A 24603-nucleotide genomic window follows, 5' to 3' on the forward strand; every position below is an offset into this window, starting at 1 on the left:
CCAGGGCAGATGATCCCTTCAGGACCAGTGGTGCAAGTGGCAATACCTGGAGGATGGAGGGAAGGTGGGTTGGAAAGGGGGAACCAATTACAAGGATCTACATATAACCTCCTTCGGGGGATGGAGAACAGAAAAGTGAAACGTCGAACAGTGCAAGAGCTGACAAAATAATTTATAAATTATCAAGGGTTCATGAGGGGGGAGCAGGAAGGGAGGGGAAACATGAGGAGCTGATGCCAGGGTTTTAAGTGCAGAGCAAATGTTTTGAGAATGATGAGGACAATGAATGTACAAATGTGCTTTACACAATTGATGTATGTATGGATTGTGATGAGTTGTATGAGCCTTTAATAAAATGAGTTTTTTAAAGCTATATGGTGGTAATACAAACAAATGGCATAAGAAATTGCAAACAATCCATTGATAACTTTAGTTAGTATATAGCTTAAAGAAGTAAAGTCACATACCACAGACAGACATATGCACTTCCATGTTCATTAAAGTATTGTTCTCAGTATAAAGAAATTAGAAACAACACAAAAGACACCATGGAGTACTCTATATGTTTAAAATATACTGGAAAGACCACAAAGCACATCATGACATAGACCTGTAGAACATTATTCTGAATGAAACTAGATAATCACAAAGGGGCAAATAATGTATGAGAACACTATGAGCACAAACAACAACACAGAACATGAAACCTCTTCTCAGATTATGTAGTCATTTAATATGATATCCCAGGGAATATTGTGACATGGCTCTCTAATGGCTACTTTCTATTTATCCCGCTCTCATTTGTACATAAAATAAAAAAAGAAAACTAAGCAAAACAAAAATAAAAAAACACTACTGTAATGGAGGATCTAACTTGGATGGTGATACTTTTTCATAAAGCAGGAAATGTGAAGTGGTGAATAGCTTCTGACATTTATCAGCATTCCAGGGTTACTTCAATTTAATAGAGTCTCCTACAATGGTGATATTAAAGGAACTGGACTACTCTGATGAACTTAACGCTGAAACTCCCTGGTGTGGGAGGCAGAGATGACTACTATCACAAAGTCATGGGCTTCAGAGTATTATCCAAGATTTCAAATGGTAAAATCAAGATCAGAGGAGGGAATGATATTATGTTCAATTCTGTGACTATCAGAGTTGAAGTTCTCTTTGCTTTGGACACCAAGGACTTCAGTCCTCTAGTGATGTTCTGTTGTTTTTTTCTTCTCTCTTGGCTTTAGGCTTACTAGGAAAAAAAACCCTATACTTGCCTTTCATCACTCTCAGGTGAATACAGGGGTACTATATTTGGTGATTATATGTTTTGTCGAGGGCTTTGCTAAAGGGAGGTGTGATTAATCTGAACCTCTGACTTTGCACTATTCTTAAGGTGTGGTTGGAAGGGGAGTCAGCCCCTCCACCACTAATCATGGTTTTAATAGGCACAATTGTACAGTTGAGGTATAGAAATATTATATTAAAGTAATCAAGAGCATGAGAGATAGAAGCGATATTGAAATAATGGAGTCAGACACATTTCATAGAAGCATGCTCACCTCAGCCCCACTTGGTGGTCCACGTGAAGAGAGGGGGAAGGGAAGGAGGACAAAGGGAAAGGGAACAGGGGAGGAAGGACAGGAGAGGTGATGGAGCTGATGAGAGGCCAAGGGAAGAGCCGAGAGAGAGGGTTCTCTACTGCTAACCCAGGCCTATATACCCTGGGGGCATGCAATCCCATTAATTACAGATAAAGACATAGGTCACGGGAAGGGGTTGCACTATAGGTTATACAGCAATGAGAAGGGGGGACAATCTAGGGATATATACGCAATGGGAAGAGGAGGGATTGGGGGCATATATGTCACAAGATGGGTGGATCCTAGATACAAGATAGCAGCCTAACGTTGGATGTCACCAGCCAGTTTGATCTGTTCTCTGGATCTCCATAGCAAACATTATAAGTAGGGTGTAGGCCCCACCTACAGGAACCAAGCTAATGGGCGCAAGCCTTCCGGGAGAAGTAGTCCATTGTCCCCAGAAGCACGGAGCAGGCCCACCAAGTGCTGGGCTAGACAGCAGTCTGGCAGCTGATTGCCTCAAGGGAGCTAAACTTTACTATTAGCTGCAAGCAGAGTCCTAAGTCTAACATAGGTGGGGGAGACAACTTCGGAGAAATCTTTCTGTTCCCACACTTCCCCCTTTAGTTTTATATGTATAATTCAAAAGAGCTACATGGGCAACATGGTTATTTTCTATACATTAAAAAGTTCTCAAGGCAAAACTTCATGATCCAATTAATATAGCCAAAAATTCAGGCTTATACCAAACATTTTGAATTCAGGCATGGGGGGATAAAGTCTTCCTGTGGCCTATGCCCATCTTCTATTGGAGGAATATATGAGAGGGATTGGATGCCATGGCGGGAAGAAATAGGACCAAATAGGAATGTCTGCTTCTATAGTTAAAGCTGCTGGTCACACAGCAATCAGCTATGCGCTTGTAAGAGACAACCTCAAATCAGCACCATAAAGGAGGGTAATGTGAGGAAAAATATCATGAGAATATGATTAGGCCTTACCTACAACTCACAAGGGTGGAGGTCCCCCTCTACCACTAGAAACCTAGCCTTCCAGGCTCCTTTGCGAGACAATGAAGGATTCATCCTTAAACACTCTCTTCCCATTCTCTGCTCCTCAGTGTTTGCTTTATGCACAAACTTCAAAAGTGCCATAGAGGCCCTATAATTCTCCTTCACATGCCTTAACTTTCTAAAGAAGCAACACGTGATATCCAGGACAAAAATTGTGATTATGGGCAGCACTGTTAAGCTGGAATCCAGGTTATGAGAAATGTTTTGAACCCAAGCACGAGGATCCAATCCTTCCATGCCATTCACCAATTGCTTAATTGTATCAAAGCCAGGAGATGCCTCAATCTGTCTTTGAATGTATAGAATATATCCTTTTTAAGCTGATGAACATCTAATGAAATGTTTCTCTTAAAGCCTTGAAAATGTTTCCTAATCAAATCCCAATCATACAATGTCTTAAAAGGATAAGGGTTTATACAAAAATCAGTTGCATTCCAATCACATTTTAACAACTGACAAGTCCAAAATCTTGATCTTTCAGAAAAGCAATAGTTCGTGGTAATAGTCCAGTCACGATTGTATAAAATGTTCAGCTTTGATAGAGTCCAAGAGTGTCCATTAGACAGCGTCAACAATGGAAGAAATAGCAGTCAGTCATCGCCATTCTCAGGAATCTGCCTGTTTTCCTTGACGTTTTAGATAGCTTCAGTAACAGGACAGGGTCAGGTCACACACATATCAGTTTCCCTCTTTTCTTCTAGGTCTTGCTGACTGAAGAGAAATCCACCAATCTCCTTTCCCTATAAACAAATAGCTCCTCTCTTCAGGGTGTCATTAACCTGGAAAAAGAATTATGATTAAGCTTTTTGGTTCTTTCGTGTCCTTCATGTTCACCTTTCTCCAAACGTGGTTGTGTCCTTCTAAGGGGAGTCCATCAGCTTTATTCTGCAAAACCATAAATGAATGGCACTTTCTCCAGGTGTCAAATGAACCTGGATCCCTAAGATGATTCCCACCATCTTGGGACTCTTCAGGATCAGCTTTTGTTCTGGAAGTGAAAACGTGTTTATCTGCCCCAATTTAATTACAAGCATTTAGTAAGGAGAAAAAATTTTAGTTAAAATGACCAAGTGAAATTTTTCACAGATAGGATTCCTCTTCTCCCGCTTCTGTTTTAACAATGCAGATATTAAAGTACTGCTAGCAGTCTCAGTTATGTTGCTTGGTCTTGAACCAGTAAAACTACTAGTTAGATAGTCTTCATTGTTGTGTAAATATCTTTGCTCCCAGCTTTCAGAGAATCCAGAGCTAATATGTAAATTTCAGCTCACAGCTCTCAGAAAATTAAGAGAGTTAACTAACTCAGGATGATTTGAAAGAATGAAAAAATTCTTAATAAATTTGTTCAGCTCTTCTTGAAGTACCTAACCAAACAGACATTTTTTCTCCAAGTTTACTAATAAGGTTACAGACTCAATTAAGCCTCTTTGCCCTTCAGGCTTCTTACACTGTATGATTTTACAATCTTGCAATAGTCTCTCTTGTTTAACTTCACTCATTCCTTCCAGCTGGATTTTATAGCCATGGAACTAGGCTTTCTCTCTTCTGATGGAATTATCTTTTTTCAGGCGCTTAGACAAACCTCACATAGCTCTCCTATTGTCTGTCCAGGAAACTGTAGTTGGGACGCAACTGTGATATAATTCTCATCCCCTAGCAATTGATGAATTCCTATATCTATGCCCTCTTCTGCATGTTTGCGTGCGTGTGGAAGGGCTGCTTCCTTCCACAGCATTTGATATTGCAAAGATTCTGACGTGTATAGACAAATTTTCACTAAAGCTCTCCAGTCTTTCAGCGTCCAGCTCTCGGACTAGGCTAAAGCCCTTGGAAATCCTAGGAAACAATGATATCAAGAAAGAGAAAAATTGACTCGGAGTGTAGGCTATTCAGAGAACAGTCGACTTATGATTATTTTTTCATGCAGTACAAGGAAAGAGCTGTGTGTTTGATATGCCAGAATATAGTGTCTGTGTTCACAGAGTACAATTTGCGTCGACACTATCAAACTTAACATAAAGATAAATATGATTGTTTGATTGGAGAAGTGAGAAAAGATAAAATATTAAAACTGAAAAATACACTGACAACTCAGAAAAAATATTTTTGTGAAGCAGAAGCAGCTAAATATTTCATCACTGTGAGCACGTTTTCAAGTTGCCAAGCTAATAGCGTGCACTGGCCGACCATTCGTGGAGGGAGACTTTGTTAAAGAATGCCTTCTTTCTGTTGCCAAGGAGATGTGTCCAGAAAAGGCCGATTTATTTAGTACAGTGAATTTTTCAGGACCTAAAATCACACGAAGGATTGAAGTGGGAGACAATTTGCATCAGCATTTGCAAAACTCTGCAAAAAAAACTTTCCTATTTTTCCTTGACACTGGACAAAAGTAATGATGTTCATGATTCTGCACAACTTCTCATTTTTATTCGTGGGATGAATGACTATTCTGAAGTCTCAGTAGAGCTTGCTGCACTGAAAAGCATCAAAGGAATAACTACAGGAGAGGATAGCTATGAAAAGGTTTGTCAAACTTTGAATGGTTTGGAGTTGGACTGGGCTAAACTAGCCAGTGTGACAACTGATGGTGCTCCTAGCATGGTGGGGTCTACGAAAGGAATAATTGCTTGCATTAACCAAAAGATGGAAAAACATAACAATTCTCATCCAATAGTCATACACTGCCTCATCCACCAACAAGTGCTGTGTAATAAATCAGTGAAGTCGGACTCTGTTAGGAAAGTTGTGGTATCTTGTGTTAACTCCATTAGAGCTAATGCACTAAGACACAGACAATTTCAGGAATCTCTGTCTGAGCTAAATGTTGCCTATGAAGATGTTCTGTACCACACAGAAGTCCGTTGGCTGAGTCGAGGGACAGTTTTGATACATTTCTGACTGACTTCCACAGATAGCAGCTTTTCTGCTTTCAAAAAACAAAGAAGTACCAGAGCTCAAAGATGCAGAATGGAAATGGCACCTTGCCTTTCTGACAGATGCAACAACAGAGCTACTCGACAATTTCAGTGTGAAATTTCAAGAAAAGAGGAAGCTCATCTGTAATATGCAATCATCTGTGAAAGCATGTGAAGTAAAATTAGGGCTCCTTATCAGTCAAGTGAAGGAGGAAAATTTCTGCCAGCTCCCCACAACTCAAAACTGTTAGCGGAAAACCCATTGGTTGCATTCCCAAACAAAACGTGTGGATGCACTGGAAAAGTTGCAAAAGGAGCTCCAATTTAGATTTAAAGAGCTTCATCTTCATGAGCAGGACATTCAGTTTTTCTGTAATCCATTTTCTATTGACTTTGAAAATGTGGATATAATTTACCAAATAGAACTGGCTGAACTGCAGAATTGTGACTCTCTGAAAGATACATTCAAGTCAAGCAGCCTTCCTATATCTATGCATCTCTCCCCTCTGAGACAGATCCTAATCTCAGGAACAATGCACTCAAATGGCAACCATCTTTGGCAGCACTTATGTCTGTGAACAGACTTTTTTCCAGAAGGAAACATCTGAAATCATCAACCAGATCTAGACTAACTGATGCACACTTGCATCACTTGTTAGGACTAGCAGTGACAAATATGGAACCAGGCATTGACCATCTCATTAGCAAAAAGCAGGCCCATGGTTCCCATTGAAATACTGGTAAGTTTATTGATTTAACATTACTTGTTCTTCTTTTTAAATATTTTATTTGTGCCTGTTTTGTTTTACTTCAAATTAAGGTATGTGCAGTGTGCATAGGAACTTGTTCATAGTTTTTTTTTTTAAACTATAGTCCAGCCCTGCAACGGTCTGAGGGACAGTGAACTGGCCCCCTGTTAAAAAAAAATTGGAGGACTCCTGCTTTAGACGAAGGGCCAGCTGTAACCTTTCTTATCTTACTATGCCAAACTCCTTTCATCTAATTTCCTTTGATTTCCTGTTCCCTATAAACCTCACCTCCCTCAATAAATCTATAAATTAAAGGTTTCACTCTGTCTCTTGTATCTATAAAACCTAATATATGTTACCCTGTACGGGGAAGTGGTCTGGGCTAGGACTGGAGTGGCACTTTCCTTTCCCCGCCACTAAAGTCCCCATAAGCCTTTCCGGATCCCCTTCGAGCGAGCCTAGCAAGGAGATTTCCACATCTTGGCTAAAAACCCTCTGACAACATATCGGTGAGTGTTTAATCCAAAGCTCTCTACTCCAAGGTTGTCTGCTCATTTTCTCTTGGCCTTTCTGAAAATGTCCACGTACCAGAAATCTTTGCTCAGTCAGATGGCCTTCCCCGCCCAGGGGGCTTAGGTGTAATTACCCAGTGTAAGGACACTCTCCTGTTTTGCTACCTGATTTAAGAGCTCAAATTTTCACTCAGCCTTTTAAAATGGGTTGTAAGAATTCTAAGTGTGTTAGTTCAAGTAGGTTAGAGAAACAAATCCATAGAAACTCATGTATATAAGTTTTATTTAAAGGGTAATTGTACATTAAAATGCATCCCAACCCAGTCCAGTTAAAGTCCAGAAGTCCAATAATAGCCCATATGTCCGATACCAATCTATAAATCCCTCCCAGACTTAAGAAACACATGCAATGCCCCTTAATGCAGGATAATCGCAGGCCAGTGGGTAGAAAGTCTTTGGATCCAGTGGTAGTGTAAGCATCACAACATGGCAGGGGTCTTCACGTGGCTTCTCTAGTTCCCAGGATGTGGGGTCTATCAGTGTAGTGCCATGTGTCTGGTAAGTATAGGGTCTCTAAGGGAGTGAGCCAAAAGGAGCAAGAGAGTCTGTTTCCAGCCTCCAAGGAGGAAATTCCGGAATTCCCAGAATTGTCAGAGAAGGCCATACCAACCTAGGGGCCATTGGTTATATTTTGATTGACAGGCTGGACTCCACCTCTTCCATCTTAATCATCAAATTGACAAACGATTATATAACTACCACATTAAGCAATGACATAAAACACCTCTAATTTGTTTACTGGCAAACTTCAATTCAATGGGTCTTGAATCAGTCATCAAAGGGGAAAACTGATTTTCTTAAGAATATGTGTGACTGCAGCACAAATTGGACAACAACTCAAGATGGTCACCAGCTGGTATACTTGATTTAAAAATTATTCAAGATCTCAATAATTTCTTTTTAATCTACAAAATATATTCAGATATTCCATATATCCAAGTTTTCTCTCTTCTTCATGCTCAAGCTCATTTATGTCGGAATTATTCCACTATGCCAGTCCTACTGATTCAGGAAAATGTTCCTCTCTTAGTCTAAGAATCAGTCTTTGATCTTTCTGATCACGCTGTGCCAACAAATCCAGTGTGTATGGTCTCTGACCAAACTGTTGCTGTGCTCTCTTTCTCTGCTCCCTCTTACAACCACCTTCAGGTCTCTCCAATCCCCCTGGATTCTGCTGCATTCTCCCAGTTGCCAGACTATAACCCTATATCTCCTGCTATCTGGTCTCATTCTTCTTCAGCCTTCCTCCTCACCACCTCCTCCCACCCGTGCCTTGTCTCAAACTCCTCTCACCACCTCTGAGTCCTCAAGCTATAATCCAATATCCCCTACCCTGTTACCTCTTACAAATTCTACCCAAACTCCTCCCATGCCCATACCATGACTGTCCACTCCTCCCACCTCTCTTCTGTATTCAGTTTCCCTCCCATCCTTGCCATGTTCTAAGACATGTCACATCTGTCCCCTACTGCCAGTATCATCTCCGCCTCTCATTTTTTCTGTTCAGCTCTCTCCAGAACAAAGACAACACCTTCAAAGACAAAGGATCCATCCTCATATCCTGGTCCCCTCATTTTCCTCTGTGAAATCTGCAAAAACAGAGAGGCTAGTAAAAGTTCATATCCCTTTCTTGTTAAATTATTTATCAGTGTTAGGAAAACATCTTGGATGTTATACATTGGACCCAGACACATACATTAAAGAATTTAAGTATCTTGGGGATTTCCAGGAAGATGGCGACAGAGTGACACATATCAGAGGGACTCCACAGAATCCAGTCCAGGAGAAGTTGCTCAGAGTGAAATTCAACGCCACTGGATCGCAGGTGGCGCATCATAAAGATAAGTAGTCACAGATCCATGGGATTTTCAGGGGCTGGGGGCTTTTGGCTTACCTCAGTGGAAGCCGGCCGGGGCTTGACCCTTGCCCAGCTGCTGGATCTGCCGGAGCTGGGACCATTTGGAGCCTGTAGCAGGGCTTGGTCTCAGCACAGCCACAGTTTCCCCCTACCTGCCTCAGGGAAGGGACAAGGAGCTTGTGGCTCAACTGGCAGGGATCGGGGTTCAGCTACATTGTTGCTTCTGTTTGCATCTCTGCTATATATTCCCACACAAACTTGGAGGGCTGCGCAGGGGCTTTTTCAAGGCACTTCCACAGCCGTGCCACGTGGTCTGAGCAGGGACTAAACCCAAACCCCCACAGCTCCATAGGCAGGGATCAAGCTTCAGCTACACTGCGGTGTTTGTTAACATCTCTGCTCTCTGTCCCCCCACTACTCTGGGGGCTGCTCAGCAGATTTCTTGCGACTCTTCTTGGGGCTCAGCTGCGGACTACCGCTGGGGCTTGGGGCAGGGAGTAAGCCCTTGCAGGTCCACAGGCAGGGAGTGGGATTCAGCTACATAGTTTCTTTTGCTTCCCACGCTTCCCTGTACCCCTGCACAGTCTAGTCTCACTTTTTGATTTTTCTCCCCCGTCTTGTTCCTGCCCTGCTCTCTCACACCCCATTTCAGACCTACGGGGCACTCCCATTGCCCTAGGGCATTTGCGCCTGGGTCACACCCAGCTAGGTGAGCTCCACCCTGCATAGATAGTCCAAGGCTAGGGTAAGGCCTGCTTGCTCTCCAGGGGATACTCCTCAGACTTCTCACCAGGGAGTTCCTGCCTGTGTACCTGGAGACATAAGGCAGCTCAGGCAACACTTATCAATATTCAAACCAATAGCAGGAACTTCAGCCCAGTCTCTGCAACACTGGGGCAGGCAGTCAACCTGCCATCTGGGGCACTCCCCTGATAGGGAAGCCACAGGAAGATAAAGTGGTAGGTTAATCCCATAGCAAAATCAGCTGTAGGCAGATCGAAGAATTCCTATAAGTCTTCCAGAGAGAGACTAGAAAATGGCACCTGGTCCCTCAAAAACAACTCAATGCAAACAGCCATCAACCCCAACGACCTCAATGAAAAAACAGGAGAAACAAGACAAAGGCAGAAGATGTCCTGAACATAGCAACATATATACAAGAAGCAGACATTGAGATGCCATACAAAGAAACTCTCAGAATGCTTTTTGGAGCCATGCAGGATATGAGGGAAACAATACAGAAAAAGGATGAAACGATAGAGGAGATAAAAGACATACACCAAAGGGAAATACAGGAGCTTAAGGAGATTACGAAAAACAATAGCAGAATCATGTTCCTTGAGAATAAATTGGAGGAATCAGACAACCGCATCAGTGTCATGGAGGACAGCCAAGCAGACTTTAATAAACCTGAACAAAAATCTAATAAGAGCTTCAGAGAAGCCGAAGAAAACATAAGAGCTATGTCTGATGCTATGAAGCAGAACAACATTAGAATTATTGGCCTACCGGAGGAAGACACAACAAAGAAGTCATCTGCAACAATAGCGAGAGAATTCTTGGAGGAAAACTTCCCCAGCCTAATGAATGAAAACCAAGCAACCATCCAGGAGGCTGAAAGAACACCAGCACGACGGGACCCCAAGAAGAAATCTCCAAGACACATAATAGTTAAACTCTCAAACTTTGAGGAAAAGGAGAAAATCATGAGAGCAGCTAGGGAAAAACAAGCAATCACATATAAATGTTCCCACATAAGGATATACTCAGACCTATCAGCAGAAACTGAAAAAAGGGAGAGAGTGGAGTAACATATTCCAAAAATTGAAAGAAAACAACGCAAATCCTAGAATACTCTACCCAGCCAAATTACCAATCAAGATCGATGGAGAAGTAAAAGTCTTCCCAGACAAGGAAAAACTCAAAAAATATGTTACAACAAACCCAGCCTTACAAAAGATCCTCGCCGACTCAGTATGGGCAGAAGAACAACACTCACCAAGCACAAATAAGAAACCAACACATAGAACAAACTCACCCAGAGCACAACAAAGAGAAAACAGACCCCAAGATAGCAATGGCTTAAGGATGGAAAGAAGTCAAGAATGATACAGACACAAAACACACACTAATGAGAAAGGAAAGTAGGAAAAGTCCCAACACAAAAGGTATAAAATGGCATCACAACGTCTGCATATTGAAACAAAAACCCTGAAAATCAATGGCCTGATCTCAGGCATTAAAAGACTGAGACTAGCAGAATGGCTTAGAAAACAGACCCCATCAATTTGCTGCCTACAGGAGACACATCTCAAGGCTACAGACAAAAATAGGCTGAGAATCAAAGGCTGGAGAAGGACCTACCAAACAAACAGCAATACAAAAAAAGCAGGGGTTGCAATCGTTATCTCGGATAAAATTGACCTCAAAGTGCAAACCATAAAAAGAGATAAGGAGGGACACTATATGATGCTCAAGGGAATCGTAGACAATGAACCACTAAGCATTGTAAACATATATTCCCCGAATGAGAGACCAGTTCAATACGTCAACCAAACACTCCAAAAGATTAAGAAAGAAATCACAGACTCGACAATTATAGTGGCGACTTCAACACAGCACTCACCGAGAAAGATAGATCACAGGGAAAGAAACTCAACAAGGAGACTAGAGAGCTAAACTCCACAATTAGACAATTTTACCTAGTAGATATTTACAGAGCTTTTCATCCAAATTCAAAAAATTTCACATTCCTTTCAAGCCCCCATGGCACATATTCGAAGATAGACCACATGATGGGGCATAAGGCAAATCTACATAAATTTAAGCACATTGAAATAATACAGACCTCTCTCTCTGACCACTGTGCCATAAGACTGGAAATCAACAAAAGGAAGACAAAGAAAATAAGAACAAATAATGGGAGAATGAATAACTCTCTACTGCAAAAGGAGTGCATACTGGTGCAGACCAGAGACGAAATCAGGAAATTTCTAGAAATCAACGAAAATGAGCACACGACATACCAAAACTTATGGGACACAGCACAGGCAGTCATCAGAGGAAGGTTCATAGCAATACAAGCACACCTAAGAAAGGAAGAGACTCATGATGGATACGCTGACACAAAATTTACAAAAACTAGAGCTGAGTCAGCAGCACAACCCTACTAATAGGGAAAAAAAGTAATTATAAAAATCAGGGCTGAGATTCATGAGAAGGAAAGTAAAAAAAACTATGGAAAAAATTAATATCGCTAAAAGACGGTTCTTTGAAAGGATAAACAGGATCGATAGACCATTGGCAAACCTAACCAAAGGAAGGAGGGAACAAATCTCAATAGCAAGAATAAGGGATGAAAGAGGGGTCATTACAACAGACCCTAATTAATCAAAAGGATAGTTACACAATACTATGAAGGATTGTACTCCAATGAATTCAACAATTTGGAAGACATGGACAAATTCCTGGAAAAACAATCCCTCCCTAGACTATCCTCGGTGGACATCAAGAATCTCAACAGACCCATAGCAATAGAAGAAATAGAAAAGGTTATCAAGGGATTACCAACAAAAAAATTCCCTGGACCAGATGGCTACACTGGAGAATTATACCAAGCATTCAGGGAAGAACTAATACCAATCCTACACAAACTTATCCAGAACATAGAAAAAGATGGCAAACTCCTTCTATGAAGCTAGTATAACTCTGATACCCAAACCTGGCAAGGATCCCACAAAAATCAAGAACTACAGACCAATATCCCTAATGAACATTGATGCAAAAATCCTTAACAAAATACTAGCCAACAGAATACAAAAGCATATAAAACAAATAATTCACCGTGACCAAGTGGTTTCATACCAGGGATGCAGGGATGGTTCAACATACGAAAGACCATTAGTATTATTCGTCACATTGACATGAAAAATTATAAGAATCACATGATAATATCAATAGACGCAGAAAAAGCATTCGACAACATCCAACACCAATTCCTGTTTAAAACACTAGCAAAGATAGGAATGGAAGGAAAGTTCCTCAAGACAATACACGCTATATATGAAAAACCAACAGCCAATGTCGTCGTCAATGGAGAAAAGACTAACACAATCCCACAGAAAAAGGAGACCAGACAAGGAAGCCCCTTGTTTCCACTCCTATTTAATATCGTGCTGGAGGTTTTAGCTAACAGCATAAGGCAAAGAAGTGACATCAAAGGTATTCGTCTGGGGAAGGAAGAGGTGAAACTATCGTTATTTGCAGATGATATGATTTTATATATGGAAAAATCCCAAAAGTTCCACAAGGGGAGTACTGGAAACAATAGAGGAGTTTGGCAGAGTCGCCGGATACAAGATCAACAAACAGAAGTCCATATGACTGTTATACACATCAGATAAGACCACAGAAGAAGAGATCAAAAAGGTGGTACCCTTCACAATAGCCAAACAAAAACTGAAATACACCTGACTGAAAAAACAAAAGATCTATACAGGGAAAACTATAGAACACTATTACAAGAAACCAAGAGCGACCTCAACAAATGGAAGAATATTCCATGCTCTTGGATTGGGAGACTTAATATAGTTAAGATGTCAGTTCTGCCAAAAGCACTATATAAGTTTAATGCTATCCCGATACAATTACCATCATCTTTCTTCAGAGAAATGGAAAAACTGATTACCAACTTCATATGGAGAAGGAAGAAGCCCAGAATTAGCAGAGAACTCCTCAGGAAGAAGGACACCATGGGAGGGCTTGCTTTACCTGACTTTGGCACATACTATGCAGCCACAGTTCTCAAAACTGCATGGTATTGGTACAATGACAGATAATCAGACCAATGGAAAAGAATTGAAAACCCAGAAATAAAAGCATCAGCATACACACAGCTGATCTTTGATAAGGGCCCCAAAAATATCAAATGGGAACCAGATGCCCTCTTTAACAAGTGGTGCTGGAAAAAATGGATATCAACATGCAGAAAAATGAAGCAAGACCCTTATCTCACTCCATGCACAAGAATAAATTCAAGGTGGATCACAGACCTTGAAGTTAAACCCCAAACTATTAGGGCCATCAATGAGGGAATTGGGACCAACTTGAGAACTTTGGCACAGGGAATACACCGGCTATCGGAAATAAGGAAAGACACAAACACAGAGGAGGCACAAATTGACAAATGGGATATACTGAAGATAAAACACTTGTGTACATCTAAAGATTTCACCAAGAGAGTAATAAGAGTCCACAGACTAGGAAAACATCTTTAGCAATGACACATCAGACAAAGGCCTTATTACTAAAATTTACAATACTCTGCTAGATTCCAAAAAGAAAAAAACCAATAGCCCACTTGAAAGGTGGGCAAAGGACTTGAACAGAAATTTTACAGGGACAGAAATCCGAATGGCCAACAAACATGAGAAAATGTTCCCGATCTTTAGCCATAAGAGAAATGCAAATTTAAACAACAATGAGGTACCACCTGACACCCTCAAAGGTAGCCCAATTCAAAAAACCAGAAAGCAACAAGTGTTGGAGGGGCTGTGGGGAGACAGGAACTCTCATCCACTGCTGGTGGGACTGTAAGTACGAACAGCCACTATGGAAATCAATCTGGCGATACCTAAAACATATGGAAATAGAGTTACCATATGACCCAGCAATCCCCCTACTTGGTATATACCCAGAAGAGGCAAGAAACAAACCAAGACCAGACATCTGTGCTGCAATGTTCATTGCGGCACAGTTCACAATTGCAAGGAGTTTGAAGGAACCCAAATTTCCATAAACTGACGATTGGATTAAAAAACCGTGGTATATACATACAATGGAGTACTATGAATCACTAAAAAGCAGTGATGAACGTATGAGGCACATAGTGGCATGGGAAGAACTGGAGGAAATCATGCTAAGCGAGGTAAGTCAGGCACAAAAGGACAAATACAAAATGAGCCCGCTGAGGTAAGAATTTAAAAATTTAAATAAAAAAAAGCAAAAGTGGCATAGGGGAAAAAGCTATTGTATACAAACATTTCTGCGGTGAATAACTGTGTAGTATGGCAGTGACCAGACCAAAACCAGGGATGCACATGGTAGATAATGGTGGAGGAGGAGGGGAAAGGAAAACAGAAGGATGAATATAAGGAAGAAAGGGGGAGTGGGGGCATGGGGCACTAACCCACCCAAGGGGAGGGTATTGTTTATATCTCCACAGGGAAAGTGGGAGCAGACTTCAACCCAGTGCCGCAAGGTGTGAATGCAATATCCTGGCGTGGAGTAGGGAACCAGTGGAGAGGTCTGGGAGGCTGGCCCCAGCACCATAAATTAAGTGGATTCCTGCCCCTCCCCTGAAAAGAATTTGTTCCAAAGGACGACATTGACTCTGCAGCTCCGGGAGTTGGACATATCTGATCAGAGCACACGGGAGCAGATGAAGGGGCAGGAGGAGAGAGTGGAACACAGCCTGGCTCACCATGCCGTGAGGATGATGCTCATGAGTAGAGCAGCCAGTCCACAGAGAGAACAACATGGCTGGCCCCACTATGAGAAATGATGCCCCTCAGTGGCTAAGGGCGATACAGGGGACAGCACCGGAGACACAGGGTGCGAATTGCACCTGACCTGATCCCACCACACCGAGGCAAAGCACTGGGGGAGTGCAGTGGAACAGCAAGGGAATGGAGTGGCAAGGTCCCTAGGGAATGCTGAAAGTGGACTTTAGGGTCAAGGCGTGGTGCCCCAACAGACTGGACTGGAAAACGCTCCTAAGGGCCAGCAAATGATCCCTGAACTAACTACAAGCTTTTCTCTTGTGAACTGTTTTGTTCTGTTCTTTGTCAGTGGTTTGTTTTTGTTGTTTTGTTGTCTGGTTGTATACTGTTGCTTTGTTTTCCTCTGTCTTGTTTTCGTGCATGTTAGTGTCTCCACAGGTCTGTCTGAATAGGACAGACTGGATGAATTATCTGGAGGAAAAACAACGGGACCGACAGTTCCGGGGGGACTTGGGGTGGGAGGGTAGGGGTGTTAGGAAGTGGTGTTAACAAATACAGGTACAAGGGAACAACATGGTACCCCAAATGGTAGAGAGGGGGAGTGGCAGATCTGGTGGGAACTGATCAAGGGTAAGGTTGCGTAGAGAAGAGGTATACTGTAGCCCAGGTGGTGACGAAGCAGGGTAGTAGGGCAGGAGGAAAGTCAAGGGAGATGGAGGAAAGAGCTAGGAGTCAAAGGGCATTTATGGAGGTCTAGACAAAGACATGTACATGCAAATATATATAGGAGGATGGGGAAATAGATCAATGTGTCTATATTTATAGGTTAAGTATTAAGGTGGCGGAAGGACCTTGGGCCTCTACTCAAACACTCCCTCAATGCATGAATACTTTCTTCTATTAAATTGGCATTCTATGATGCTCAACCTCTCGACACAACTGCTGAAGCCCAAGTGGGTAACAAGTAAATATTCTGAAGAAACCTGATGGTGCCCGGCTATCAAAAGAGAGTGTCTGGGGTCTTAAAAGCTTGAAGATAAACAAGCGGCCATCTAGCTCAGAAGCAACAAAGTCCACATGGAAGAACACAGCAGCCTGTGTGATCGAGTGGTCGCGATGGGTTCAGTTATCAGGCATCAAAGAACCAAAAAATATCAATGACTGCACACCTCCATGATAGGATCGCTGAAGACAAATGGGTGCATAAGCAAATGTGGTGAAGAAAGCTGATGGTGCCCGGCTATCAAAAGAGATAGTGTCTGGGGTCTTAAAGGCTTGAAGGTGAACAAGCAGCCATCAAGCTCAGAAGCAACAAAGTCCACATGGAAGTAGCACACCGGCCAGTGTGATCACGAGGTGCCAAAGGGACCAGGTATAAAAGCATCATGCAAAAAAAAAAGATATATGTGTGTATATGTATATATGTGTGTGTGTGTGTGTATACCATATTGAATGAAGGGCGAAGTGCAGAGTGGAGACCCAAGGACCAAGTGTCGGCCAATGGAGATCCCCTCAGGAGAGGAAATGGGTCAATGAGGGTGCTAGGTAGTACCGATGAAGAACACAGCTTTCCCCCAGATCCTGGATGCTTCCTCCCCCCAACTACCATGATCCGAATTCTACCTTGCAGGGATGGATAGGGCAGAGGTTGTACACTGGTACATATGAGGGCTGGAGGCACAGGGAATCCAGGGTGGATTATACCTTCAGGACCAAGGGTGTGAGGGGAGATGCTGGGAGAGTGGAGGGCGAGTGGGTTGAAAAGGGGGAACTGATTACAAGGATCCACATGTGACCTCCTCCGTGGGAGAGGGATGGCAGAGAAGGGCGGGGAGGGGAACTCCAGGTAGGGCAATATATGACAAAATAACGATGTACAAATTACCAAGGGCACATGAGGGAGGGGGTAGCGGGGAGGGAGGGAATAAAAAAGAGGACCTGATGCAAAGGGCTTGAGTGGAGAGCAAATGCTTTGAGAATGATTGGGGCAGGGAACGTATGGATGTGATTTATACAATTGATGTATATATATGTATGGATTGTGATAAGAGTTGTATGAGTCCCTAATAAAATGTAAAAAAAGAAAAGAAGAGGAAAAAAAAAGAAAATGATTAGGACAAAGAATGTACAGATGTGCTTTATACAATTGATGTATGTATATATATGGACTGTGATAAGAGCTGTATGAGCCCCTAATAAATTGTTTCAAAAAAAGAATTCAATTATCTCATTCAGTCATATGATCTTACCTGTCATGATGTCCATATATTTTTTTTAACAATTTATTAGGGGCTCATACAACTCTTATCACAATCCATACATATACATACATCAATTGTAAAAAGCACATCCATACATTCAATGCCCCAATCATTCTCAAAGCATTTGCTCTCCACTTAAGCCCTTGCACATATGATTTAACAACTACTTTGACCCCTGAAGATAAGGAGAGAGTCTGGATAGCTGCAATCAGAGAGGTGATGAAGGGCATGCCCAGACCGGGATAAGCCCGTGAACTTCAAGGCAATACCCAACACAACCCTAATTGGAATTATCACATGGTCATGAGGACCGTATTCTTTAAAATGATGTGATTTGTATCTCACTGAGTGATTTCTGAAAGCCGCAACCAAGGAAGTCAGTTATGACAAAATTAGGGAAATCATTTAGAAACCAAATGAAAATTCTGCCAAATTTTTGTCACATCATCTTCCAGAAGGTTTAGGTATACCAAAGTATACCCTACTACTCCAGAAGGAATCATTGTACGTCACTCAAATTTCATCTCACAATCAGCTCCAGACATTAAAAGAAAACTTAAAAAGTGAGAATGTGTACCCCAGACTTCACAGCAAGATCTTCTCAGTGCAGCATTCAAAGTTTTCAACAGTAGGGAGGATCAGGAAAAGTTATATAAGCTACAAAGAGATACAGTTAAATGTCCAATGTTAGCAAGTGCCCTCCAGGGCAGAGTGAGTATATCTAAACTAGTTATTGGGCCGCACATGATTGTGCCACAAGGACCCTGCTTCAAATGCTCCCTATCAGGGCATTGGGCATATGTATGCCCTAATCTATGACCACCAAGAAGGCCATACTACGAACAGAAAGGTCACTGGGGAAATGACTGCCTAACTCGACAGAATGTGGGTGGAATAGTTTATTCCACTAGACCTCCAGAGCAACCTGCTCAAGATGTTTCCGTGTTAGAGCTGCTTGGCTTGGCCTTGGAGGATTGATGATACTCAGGGTGTAAGGTCCCACTGAAGATCACTGATCTTGAGCCCAGGTAACTATCATTGTCTCAAGAGAGCCCATTTCTTTCCTTTTAAAAGCTGGATCTGAGATAAGGCTTTCTCGTTGTTTCTTTCCTCCTGCAAAGGTTCTACTGGTCGAGAAGCTATGCCTGCCCTTTCCTTTTTCCCTTGCTGAAAAAGATTTTCAGCTACAAATGTTTATGTTCTTTCTCTTCAGATTGAAGGCTTCATACATAAACAAACCAAAGAGAGTTGCTTCTGGACATAATTTCAGAATCGTTCTGGCCTGTGCCAGTTAGATATAGATTTATATCAATCTATACTGAGACTTTCAGTGATTTTATTCTGCTGAGGGTCAGGAGAGGTAAGTTTGGCTGCATTTTGTCAGTGATTACTCTCCTGCTACCCTAGCCATCATCAAGGGATTAGAAGGAAATCGATTTTTATTTATTATCTACATCTTAAGGAATGTTCTGCAATAAAACAGTTATTGTCGTAAGTCTGTGCTTCTGGGAGATCCTATTCCCTTTAACACAAGAAGCTTTAAACTATTACATATTTTAGAAAAACATTTATGCAGCTTAAATGTCATCCAAAACATCTACTCCAGCAAAGTTAAGACTGGTGTTTTTCTGTCCTAATGGGAATTCTCTCACTAAAAAATAACATTTATTGTTCTTTTTAATATTACAATTGTGTTGAAGAAAAGTTTACAGTATGGCCATGCTTGTTACTGTGATTTCTTGTAATAAGAACGTGAGTGCTTTTTTTTCTCCTCTCTTTTTTATTTCAACCCAATAGTAAATTTCATTATAAAACCAGAAATGAGAAACAACCTAAATGTCTAAAAAGAGATGAATAAATTTTGGTATACACGTGTTCCTGCTCTACGATGTTGAGCATTAAAATCAATGCATGCTGACTATATGCAAACGTATGGGTCTGTTGCCACATAAATGAAAGAAATTGAGTGGAATAAGTTAAGCAAATGGGCATACATACTGTCTATATATAAATTGCTTATTCTGTATGAAACTATATGAACAGGACTGTATTCTGTGTATCACAGCCACATAATAAATCATTTCCAAGTACTATTCCCATATAATCCTTCTGGGATATTTGTGTGTAGGTGGGACCATGAGCTTTCTGGAAGTATCCAGCCATACTTGCCTCCGTATATTAGGAAGATATGCAAATAGAGCCCCCCTCCTCCCATGCTTTCTGCTAATAAAATCCACACCATTCCCAACCATACAGCTCTGGGAGAAGATCCTCAGTACCATAGCCCCCAGGTATCCCCATTCAATAGTGTTTATGAACACAGAGTCATCATGGAGTCTGTATTAAGCTGGGTTTTTCACTCAGGTATTTTAACAAGTCATTTTATTGAGAGCTAGTGTGTGTGAGTAGGTATGAGTATGAGAGAGTAGAAAAGTGAGATGGTTTTCATGACCAGCACATACTGTGTTTGCAAGTGTCAATACTAATGTGCAACTGGTTGGGTCTGAAGGATAGTTGAAGGACCATAAGATGTCTTTGAGGTTCTCTTGTGCAATCTCTGGATTCACTTTGAGTAGCACTGCCGTGACCTGTAACAGCCATACTCCAGGCCTACAATTTGTCTCATATATTAGTACTGTTGCTATCACATGTTATACAGATTCCATGAAGGCTGGTCTACAATCTCCAGAAACATTGCCAAGCACACACTGTATCAGCAAATGGACAGTCTAAAAGTCAATCACACGTCCATGTATTATGGTGGATAAGACACACTGAGGGAAGTCAGTGTGAGTACAGATAAAAACCAGCTATGCAGGGAGGGAGCTGTATATTGCAGGGTGCTGTAAAGGCCTGGAAAGAAGGAAGGATTCTGACTCCGGAGCTTTTGGAGAGGGAGTTTTTGTCTGCTTTCCTATTGTGATCCAGGGTTCTTCATCTCTCAGTTTCCCACTAGGAATCTATATTTTTTATGATTCAGTGCCTACCCTTGCTATCTGTGGATTCAAAGTTATACTGTAAGAAGAAAAAACATTCTCATAGAGAAAAAAACAACCAACCAAAATGAACTTATTCCATAGGGAGGGGAAATTACTCTGCCGGAGTGATCATCATATGTTTTGGTTTGGGTGTGTTAGTTTGGGTGGACTCGAGAAACAAATTCATAGACACTCCTATGTGTACAGGAAATAGCATTATATAAAGAGCAATTGGATATTGAAAAACACTACCAGCCCAGTCCAAACAAGCCCATACGTCTGATATTAGCCCATTTTCTGATAGTAGTCTGTAAATTCCTCTTCAGACTCATGCAACACATGCAACAACACAGAGTGCAGGAAGATCACATGGCTCCTCCAACTCCAAGGCTCTGGCCTTCATTTGCATATCTCCATGTGGCTTGTCAACAGGAACTCCTGGCAGGGAGAGAGTGTATCTGGCCTCCAGTGAGCTATTTGTCTCCTTTGCACCTCCAAATGAGTTCATTAAGCTGCGACCTGATTGACAGGCTAAACTTCATTCTTTTGCAAGTTGACAGGAGATCATGTAACTGCTACAGTAGGAATATCTTTCAGGCAGACTCAGTGGAGTTCTTGGGTAGTGTTACCTGTTAAGGACTCAACTAATTGCTGTAAAGTTGGTGGTTTGAAACTTGGTGTCATTTATTCAAGTATAATATATTTGAAAAGGTTGCTTTTCACCCAAACTAAAATTCCGCTGACATTGATCATTTCCAACTCATAGTAATCCTATAGGACAAACCAGAACTGCTCCTATAAGATTTCCAAGCCTATATTCCTTATTATATTATTCTACCACAAATTTCTCCCACAGAGCAGTTGGTGGGTCTGAATGATTGGCTTTTCATTTAACAGCTGGGCAAGTCACCGCTGTGCAACCAGTGTTGGTAGTTCTATCCTAGCCATCCGGGTGAAAAAATTTAAATATTATTCTGTTAACTAATCTTCATAGTTTAAAATTATGTATTTCAGAAAGCCTTGATGTTTTTCTTCCTGACTCTTCATTTAGAGCAGAGGTCAGCAAATTTATGTTTTGAAAAAGGCATGAAAACTATAAAACTATAATTTATTATTCCATTAGTCATGTAGCCTTGGAGGCAATTACTCAACCCTACTGATGGAGTGTGAAAACAACAGCAGGCAGTAGAGAAGGACATAGCTGTGTGCTGATAGAATTTTATTCACAAAGCAAGACACTGGGCCTTGAGCCTGTTAACCAAAGCCCTACCTGAAGGTCTGTGTAATTAAAAGATAGCCTCTCTTTATTAAAAACAAAACAAAAACAGATTTATTGGAACTTCATGCACATATGCTGCAATTCAATAATTCAATCATATCAAGGAGAGGCATACAGCTGTCTGTCTTCTCTCCCCAAAAGCAGCTTCCCTGACACTGGCCCTCATCCCCTAAAAATGTATGTCTGCGTCAAATTTGTCTCCACTCCTTCCCTACTCAGGAACACCTCCCAGTTGTTGACGCGACCCTGGTCTGTGTTGGTGCAGAAACAGCCGGAGGCACTGACAGATGAGCACTTCATCAACTCGATAGCCCCACGTTCCCTGACCTCACTGATCCCTACTCGCAGCTTCTAAGCCAGCACCACCTCAAGGGACATTGACACAGCAGCCAAGTTCATTGGGACTGTGGCTGCCACAGTTGGAGTGGCATCTCTGGAGCCTGCATTGGGACTGGGCTTGGGAGCTTCATCTTTGGTTATGCCAGGAACCCTTCTCTGAAGCAGCAGCTCTTCTCTTAAGCCATCCTGGGCTTTGTCTTCTCAGAGACCATGGGGCTTTTCTGCCTGATAGTGGCCTTCCTCATCCTCTTTGCCATGTGAAAGGGCCATATCCACCCCCACAGTTCTCTGTCTCACGTCTGTCTGCCAGTATGTTCCTTTCCCTGCACCTCCCACAGCAGGCTGGGGATAGTAATTGGCTCAGGGTTTGGCAGAGGGATGGCAAATAAATACTGTCAATAAAGATGTATCTTGGGAAAAAAAGGCATACAATCATCATTGTGGATCCAAATTTTTCTTCTTGTTTATACTCTTTGTTAGTCATATCATTACATTTTTAATTTGGCAATATATACACAACAAAAAATCCCTAATTCAACAACTATAACGTGTATAATTCAGTGCCTTTGATTATACTCTTTATATATTACTTTTACAACTATTATTGCTATCCTTTTCCAAAGTATCCCGTCACAATTAATATAAACTGAATGTACCCTAAGCAACAACCCTTTCTCCTTCACCCATGGTAACCATTGGACAACTCTGTTTCTTTATTTAATGTAGGGGTTTTTAATATAATATTCACATATTATATAATATAATACACTTACATAGTTAAATCGCTTTTTAAAAGAGTTGTGAATATATTTGCATACACACATATATATCATCATCATGAATTCTTATGTTCCCTCTTCCTCTTGCATTCATTGTTTGCTCCCCAAATCATCTCACCTCCTCACTCCTCTGCTCCCCACACGCCCCAGACCATTCGATCAGTTATTGTCTTTATGTATCCGCTCCTTCTGTGCTTTACATGCTTGGAAACCCAATAGAAACACAAAAACAAAATAAAACATCAAGAAGAAAATAATAATATAAAAATGAAAATGAAGAGTAATAAAGAAAAGATCACCCTCAGTATTTTAAAGCCCAGAGAAAAAAATATCTGTTGTGGAACAAATGAGAAATATTTGACCCCTAGAAAAATTTCAGGTTGGGTCAACAGGTAGGTCAACTGACCAAGTATCATATTATGCCATGGTCTGATCCACCATGATCAAGTTTACAATCATCTCTGACAATAAAGATTGTCAAAATAAATAAATAGATGTATAGATAAATGAATAAGTAAAGCTTATCAAGGGGATCTGCCAAAGAACTAATATGACTAGATATTCTTCAGATGGACTGTGAGTTACCACTGTTCACTTAGCCTTCAACAAATTGTATGTTCTCAATTTGATCTCTGAAACTTTTCCCTTCATTATATTTGGATTTTGTTGTCACGAACTTTGGATTACACAGGCTGATGTGCTTCTTCAGTGAACTTATTTGACACCTCACTGAGATGGCTGCTTGTTTGAAGACAAGACATTTAAGACCCCAGATAGTTGATAGCTTTGTGCCATTGCTTTCCTCACCACACTTTGCTCGAATGCCCTTATCTTCAGTGATCTCATGAAGGTGAGAATTGTGTAGAACCATGTTATAAGATCCTGTCCTCAAAATGTGATCACCTAGAGAACTGATCTAGCTAAATCTTGTCACAAACCATGGGCACCTCTACTGAGTATCTGGAAAAGGACAGGTGAGACTCCTCAACCACGGAGGCAGATGAGAAGGAGGAAATGAGAAGTGCGTGCTCCCTCTTTTTTTTTTCATATTCTTTAATTTAATTTGTATCTTTATGCTATTATTATTTCTTCCTGTTTTTGTTTGTTGTTTCTGTTATTTGTCTCCTGTTTGGAGCACAGAAGGGGATGCATAGAGAAAAGGGTAATTGAGGAGTAATCAGTGGGTGCGGGAGGCAGGAGGGAGCATTAGAGCTGATTGTGACAATGCATATGGAACTCTTTTTAGAGGTGGTTTAAAGATAGAAGTTTGAACATTATATCAAGAAATTTATTTTATTTTAAAAAAACAAGCTTTTTACTATGCGGGAAGGAGGAAGAGTTTGTGCTTAGGAGGCAGTGAATTCATCTTAATGGCTGTGGAGCAATTCACAGAAGGATAAAAATAATGGTTGTGCAACATAAAAAGAATGGTCAGTGGCACCGAATCACACATGTAGAAGTTGTTGAATTGGTGAAAGCTTTGTTGTGTATATTTTTGCAAAACGTGAAAATATTACATAAATAATAATGATTATGGTGGGGAGAGAATATTTTAAAATTGATTGTGGTAAAGATTATACAACCCTGTTGATATGGTTTAATTACTGAATTGTAAAATATGTGGATAAAGTATCGATAAAATGTTGTGTTTTTTTTTAAAGAGAAGTGGATGCTCAGAAATATTCATCATTTTACCCTCACTTTACCCAACAGCCTGAAT

This window comes from Tenrec ecaudatus, chromosome 17, assembly GCF_050624435.1.
Source record: "Tenrec ecaudatus isolate mTenEca1 chromosome 17, mTenEca1.hap1, whole genome shotgun sequence".
NCBI lineage: Eukaryota > Metazoa > Chordata > Mammalia > Afrosoricida > Tenrecidae > Tenrec > Tenrec ecaudatus.